Source organism: Monodon monoceros, unplaced genomic scaffold (assembly GCF_005190385.1).
Source record: "Monodon monoceros isolate NGI ecotype Baffin Bay Population unplaced genomic scaffold, NGI_Narwhal_1 Super_Scaffold_3, whole genome shotgun sequence".
Taxonomy (NCBI): Eukaryota; Metazoa; Chordata; class Mammalia; order Artiodactyla; family Monodontidae; genus Monodon; species Monodon monoceros.
Window position 1 is genome coordinate 39,333,263 of NW_021703780.1, and position 7,022 is coordinate 39,340,284.

General features: G+C 41.9%; 1 non-coding gene across 1 annotated transcript; it reads right to left on the minus strand.

Moving 5' to 3' along the window:
* Nucleotides 1-5,860: 5,860 nt before the first annotated feature.
* On the minus strand, nucleotides 5,861-5,932 carry TRNAK-CUU. The gene has a single exon. It is a non-coding gene; the product is annotated as a tRNA-Lys (tRNA).
* Between the last annotated feature and the right edge of the window lie 1,090 nt (nucleotides 5,933-7,022).

The window sequence follows — 7,022 nt, forward strand, 5'->3', positions numbered from 1 at the left end:
CCAAAATGGCCTGACCCCTCTTTCAGAAAAGGAAAATAGGGCTTCCCTGGTGGCGCAGTGGTTGGGAGTCCGCCTGCCGATGCAGGGGACACAGGTTCGTGCCCGGGTCCAGGAGGATGCCACGTGCCGCGGAGCAGCTGGGCCCGTGAGCCATGGCCGCTGAGCCTGCGTGTCCGGAGCCTGTGCTCCGCCAACAGGAGAGGCCACAACAGTGAGAGGCCCACGTACCGCAAAAAAAAAAAAAAAGAAAAGAAAAGGGAAACAGTGTTGGGAACTGGGGAGGAGGAGCTTTTGCTTCTTTTGTTCCATATTCTCTGACGGTGGAGTTGCAACCAAAATAATAAAACCTGGTGCTTTATTGGAATATTTACTATGTCCTAGTGAGACTGGAGATAGATGGGCCCCAGGCCGAACAGTGTGGACAGAAACTCCATAATAGCAGAAACTCCATAAAAGCAGGATGATGGAGGAAGCTGGGCCCTGCCCAGATAAGAGATAAAAGACCAGATATTCCTCATTCTCAAAGTCAAGGAGACCTCCCTGACTACACATGCACAGAAAGGCTCCTTGGAGATCAAAAAGGGAGGGGGTGCCACCTCATAGTAAGTGATGCCAACTACCCATAGGCCTCTTCACTAGAATCCATCTTGGCTAAGAGGTGTGCACGCACACAGGGGAGGACCCTGAGATATACCAAATGTGGACTCAGAACCAGGCAAAGCAAGATGACTGGACTAAGGAAACCCAGAAGAAATGCCCCATAAAAGTGATTCAAACTGCCACGAGTGTGTGGCGCTCTCTCTCTGAGCCCGCCCGAGTGTCTATCCACACGTACTGTACTCTTTTTCCTTGTAATAAACACTTTACTTGCTTCACTACTTTCAATCTCTATGTGGAAATTCATATCTTCATAGCTGATGGGTCACGGCCTTGTCACTGGCCACTGGTCCCTGGTGGTCTAGTGGCTAGGATTCAGTGCTCTCACTGCTGCTGCCCGACCTCAATATCTGGCCGGGAACCGAAATCCTGCTTCAAGCCACTGTAGACCAAGGCCACCCTAGATCACTAGGTGCTTTTGTCAACTGACAAAAAAATGCACAGGGACTTCCCTGGTGGCACAGTGGTTAAGAATCCACCTGCCAATGCAGAGGACATGGGTTCAATTCCTGGTCCGGGAAGATCCCACATGCCGCAGAGCAACTAAGCTCGTGTGCCACAACTACTGAGCCTGTGCTCTAGAACCCGTGAGCCACAACTACTGAGCCCGTGTGCTGCAACTACTGAAGCCCACGCGCCTAGAGCCCGTGCTCCACAATGAGAAAAGCCACTGCAATGAGAGGCCCGTGCACCGCAACTAGAGAAAGCCCGCGCACAGCAACGAAGACCCAACACAGCCATAAATAAATAAATAAAATAAATTTTAAAAAATAAATGTGAACCTCGGGGCTTCCCTGGTGGCGCAGTGGTTGAGAGTCCGCCTGCCGATGCAGGGGACACGGGTTCGTGCCCCGGTCCGGGAAGATCCCACATGCCGCGGAGTGGCTGGTCCCGTGAGCCATGGCCATTGAGCCTGTGCATCCGGAGTCTGTTTTCCGCAATGGGAGGGGCCCCAGCAGTGAGAGGCCCGCGTACCGCAAAAAGAAAAAAGAAAAAAAAAAAGAATCCACCTGCCAATGCAGGGGACACGGGTTCGAGCCCTGGTCCGGGGAGATCCCCCATGCCTCGGAGCAACGAAGCCCACGCGCCACAACTAATGAAGCCCGCGTGCCTAGAGCCAATGCTACGCAACAAGAGAAGCCACCGCAATGAGAAGCTCCTGCACCGCAACAAGGAGTAGCTCCTGCTTGCCACAACTAGAGAAAGCCCATGTGCAGCAACTAAGACCCAATGCAGCCAAATAAATAAATAAGTAAATAAATAAAGTTATATTAAAAACAAGGTGTTGGGTATAACATATAAAAAGGTCCTACAAAACAATAATGAAATGACTATCAACTCAGTAGAAAAGTACAAATGGAAACTAAATGTAAATGTCTTTTAAACATATGGAAAGATACTCATCCTCATTCATAATAAAATTAATTCTAACTGAGTCACTCAGATACCTTTTATTACTTACTGGATTGGTAAAAAATCAAATGATTGAAAACTCTTAGAATAGGCATGAATATGGGTAAATAGGAATTATCATACATTACCAGCATATATAAATTGGAACAATTCCTACTGAGGGCAATTTGGCAGTGTCTACCAAAATCCCATATGTATATACCCTTTGACTAAGCATAGGAATTTATCCTACAGTTTTAGTTGCAGGTGTGCAAAATGATGTATGTACAAGGTTTTTCATTGAAGCAGTGTTTGAAAGATAGAACAAAAATCTGAAAAGTTAACTGTCTATCAACAAGGCCCTAGTTGAATAAATTGTAAGACACCATAGTGGAATATTACGCAGCTATAGAAAAGAATGAGAAATATCTTTGTGTGATATGGAAAGAAGTGATATGGAAATCTCTCCAAGACATATTGCTGTTTGAAAAAAAGCAAGATGCCAAGCAATGTTAATAGTAGATACCATTTCTATAAAAAAGGAGGGAGATACTATGTATTTGTATTATCTTGTAAATGCATTAACAATCTCTTAAAGGAGATGCAAGAAACTAGTAACTGGTTATCTGTTGTGAAAGGTAAAGGTGGGAAAGATATATTTCATGGTATTTTTTCAAAACTTTGGTATTCAAACTTAATGCATTAAAAAAGTTAAGTACAGTTTTTTTTTGCTGTTTCACTTATTTATGTATTTATTTTTATTCAAACAGAAAGTCACAAAAATTACCGTCATCCTCACCAGTTCACTCAGTCCCATGTAATTAATTTTTTTTCATCTTGATCTTTTGTTAGCACTTTTATGAATTCATCAGTTTTCCATTAGAGTTCTGAAAATGCATATTCATTTAATTCAGCAGTATAGTCAGTTACCAGAAACCTGTACTTGTTAGTCTTTTCCGTGAATTCCTTGAAGATGAAACCCTTTTATAGGAACATATTTGCAGAAGCATCAGAGTCCACCCAGAACTGTCTGTAAATGACAAAAGACTTAGAAATGACCACGGTTAAAGATTGGATGAAAGTTCATAATAATGCAATTGACAAGGGAATTTAGTTATTTCTGAGATATACATTTAAAAATAATAACTACAGTTATGACTTATAACATTATACCAGAACATACAAGATTTTTAGGAATTTCATGTAATGTCTGAAACATTTATATTAACATATTTCCATACAAATAACCCAAAGAAAGTTTAGTATTAGTTTTTTTTTGAATTTTTGAATTTTATTTTATTTACTTTTTTATACAGCAGGTTCTTACTAGTCATGAATTTTATACACATCAGTGTATACATGTCAATTCCAATCACCCAATTCATCACACCACCATCCCCACCCCCCCACGGCTTTCCCTCCTTGGCGTCCATACGTTTGCTCTCTACATCTGTGTCTCAACTTCTGCCCTGCAAACCCGTTCATCTGTACCATTTTTCTAGATTCCACATATATGCATTAATATACGATATTTGTTTTTCTCTTTCTGGCTTACTTCACTCTGTATGACAGTCTCTGATCCACCCACATCTCAACAATGACCCAAATTCGTTCCTTTTTATGGCTGAGTAATATTCCATTGTATATATGTATCACATCTTCTTTATCCATTCGTCTGTCGATGGGCATTCAGGTTGCTTCCATGGCCTGGCTATTGTAAATAGTGCTGCAATGAACATTGGGGTGCATGTGTCTTTTTGAATTATGGTTTTCTCTGGGTATATGTCCAGTAGTGGGATTGCTGCATCATATGGTAATTCTATCTTTAGTTTTTTAAGGAACCTCCATACTGTTCTCCATTGCGGCTGTATCAATTTACACTCCCACCGACAGTGCAAGAGGGTTCCCTTTTCTCCACATCCTCTCCAGCATTTGTTGTTTGTAGATTTTCTGATGATGCCCATTCTAACTGGGGTGAGGTGATAACCTCATTGTAGTTTTGATTTGCATTTCTCTAATAATTAGTGATGTTGAGCAGCTTTTCATGTGCTTCTTGGCCATCTGTTTGTCCTCTTGGGAGAAATGTCTATTTAGGTCTTCTGCCTATTTTTGGATTGGGTTGTTTGTTTTTTTAATATTGAGCTGCATGAGCTGTTTATATATTTTGGAGATTAATCCTTTGTCCATTGATTCATTTGCAAATATTTTCTCCCATTCTGAGGGTTGTCTTTTCGTCTTGTTTATGTTTTCCTTTGTTGTGCAAAAGCTTTTAAGTTTCATTATGTCCCATTTGTTTATTTTTGGTTTGATTTCCATTACTCTAGGAGGTGGATCAAAAAAGATCTTGCTGTGATTTATGTCAAAGAGTGTTCTTCCTATGTTTTCCTCTAAGAGTTTTATAGTGTCCGGTCTTACATTTATCCACGAGTCTATTCTTTTTTATTATTATTACTTTTAAAAATTATTATTTTAATTGATATGTAATTGACATATAACATTATGTTAGTTTCAGGAATACACCATAAAGACTCTGGGACTTCCCTGGTGGTCCAGTGGTTAAGACTCTGTGCTTCCACAGAGTCACGTGGGGGACGTGGGTTCGATCCCTGGTCAGGGAACTAGGATCCCACATGCCACGTGGTGTGGCCAAAAAAAAAAAACACATAATGACTCCATATTTGTAGATATTGTGAAATGATCACCACAGTAAGTCTAATTAACATCCATCACCATACATACTTACAAATTTTTTTTTCTTGCTATGAGAACTTTCAAGATTTACTCTCTTGGCAACTTTCAATATACAAGCCAGTATTATTAACTGTAGTCACTGTTGGTTTGCAAACTTGGGAGTTCCTCTTGTGAAATCCAGAACTGGTCCCCATACACAGAGGGCAAGGGGAGAGAGCTTTTGGACACTTGATGAAGAAAAACAGTAGTTCATGTTTGATGAGATCTGGATAAGACTGCTTGTCTTGAAGAATCTCCTGGAGAGGTGAGGGCGGGTGGCCGCAGCTCACCCTGGGGACATAGGCAGTGGTGGCAGACATACTAGGGAACATTCACCCGCATGAACACTGTTGATATTGGCAGATGACATATTGGTTCCATAAATTTATTCTGGCATCAGTAAATAACTATGTAAATAACTGGGAAAGAAGAAGGAGATTTTCCTAATAGCATTTCTATCTTTTTTAATATTTATTTATTTATTTTGGCTGCACTGGGTCTTAAAATGGATACTATCTGGACACTTACCAAATTTTGAATATGGATTGTATAAATTTCCTATGGCTGTGGAAACAAATGACCACATGTTTGGTGCATTAGAATAACACACATTTGTTCTCTTACAACTCTGGAGGTCAGAAGTCCAAAATCAGTTTTCACTGGGCTGAAATCAAGGTGTTGGGAGGGTCCTAGTGCCCCTGGAGTGGTAGAACACACAATGTCTCCAATTTTTTTTGCGATACGCGGGCCTCTCACTGTTGTGGTCGAGAATTCTCCCGTTGCGGAGCACACGCTGCGGACGCGCAGGCTCAGCGGCCATGGCTCACGGGCCTAGCCGCTCCGCGGCACGTGGGATCTTCCCAGACTGGGGCACGAACCCGTGTCCCCTGCATCGGCAGGCGGACTCTCAACCACTGCGCCACCAGGGAAGCCCTCCAACTTACTTTTGAGTAAATCAGAAATATGTATATAAAATGGGACGAAGTATCAACAATTAGGAAATCTGGATAAAAGGTGTACAGGAGCTCCTAGTACTATATATATATTTTTTTGGCCACCCCACAGCTTGCGGGAATCTTAGTTCCCCACCCAGGGATTGAACCTAGGCCACCGCAGTAAGAGTGCCATGTCCTAACCACTGGACCATCAGGGAATTCCTGCTCCTTGTACTACTTTTGCAAGTCATTAGGTTTGATTATGCTAAAATTTAAAGGTACCAAAAAAATAACTATTAGGGATAATAGAGGCAGGGATATTGATGCCAAAATCTTGGCTCTCTCTGTTTTTATTAAAAATATTTTAATTTATTTATTAGCTGTGTCGGGTCTTAGTTGCGGCACTCCGAGTATTTCATTGCAGTGCAAGGGCTTGTCTCTAGTTGTGGCTCTCCGACTCCAGAGAACGCGGGCTCAGTAGTTGTTGCGCTCCGGCTTAGTTGCCCCAAGGCATGTGGGATCTTAGTTCCCTGACTAGAATTGAACATGCGTCCCCTGCATTGGAAGATGGATTCTTAACCCCTGGACCACCAGGGAAGTCCCCAAAATTTTGGCTCTTTGTGCACTGATGCCAAAAAGAAATACAGAGACAGAGTTTTGGAGGAACGAGAAAAAAGTAGCTTTATTTTTTGCCAGGCAGAGAGAACACAGCAGGCTACTGCCTCAAGAACTGTGCCCCTCTCCCTGGGGAATAGAGAGAGGCTTATAACCCAGAGCTTGTGGTCTGGGGTAGGTGATAAGGCTCAAAGTAATGAAGTCTTGCTTTTTTTTTTTCTTTTCTTCTGTAAATTCATGGCCAAAGCTGGCATCAGGTGGCTCAGCAACGGGGTCTGGTGTCCCTGAAGTTATTGGACTGTGACCTTTTTTCTGAAATGACGAGTGCTACAAGGGAGTGTAGGGGGAGAAGATGCCAGGTACAGAGTGTAATTCATATGGAGTCAGAGAGTAATTAGCTTTGTGAAGGCCACGTCTAGCTACAAGAGTTTGTAAGTAGTAACAGCTAAAGAATAACCAAGATTGCTTAACTCTTTCAGGACTGTTTATGCTGTTTCCAAGCCTGTTTATTGTTTCCTTATTTTCCTTGTTTATCAGAAAAGAAAAGCCTCATTTCTATTTTTGCTGCAACAATATAAGAAAAAGTTTCATGCCAGTTCTAAGGTCAGTAGGATAGATTCCTAACCTGAGGCAGGAAAATGAGTTAGGTAATAATACTTCTTTGCATTTGGATGATGCTTCTTTTCCAAATTA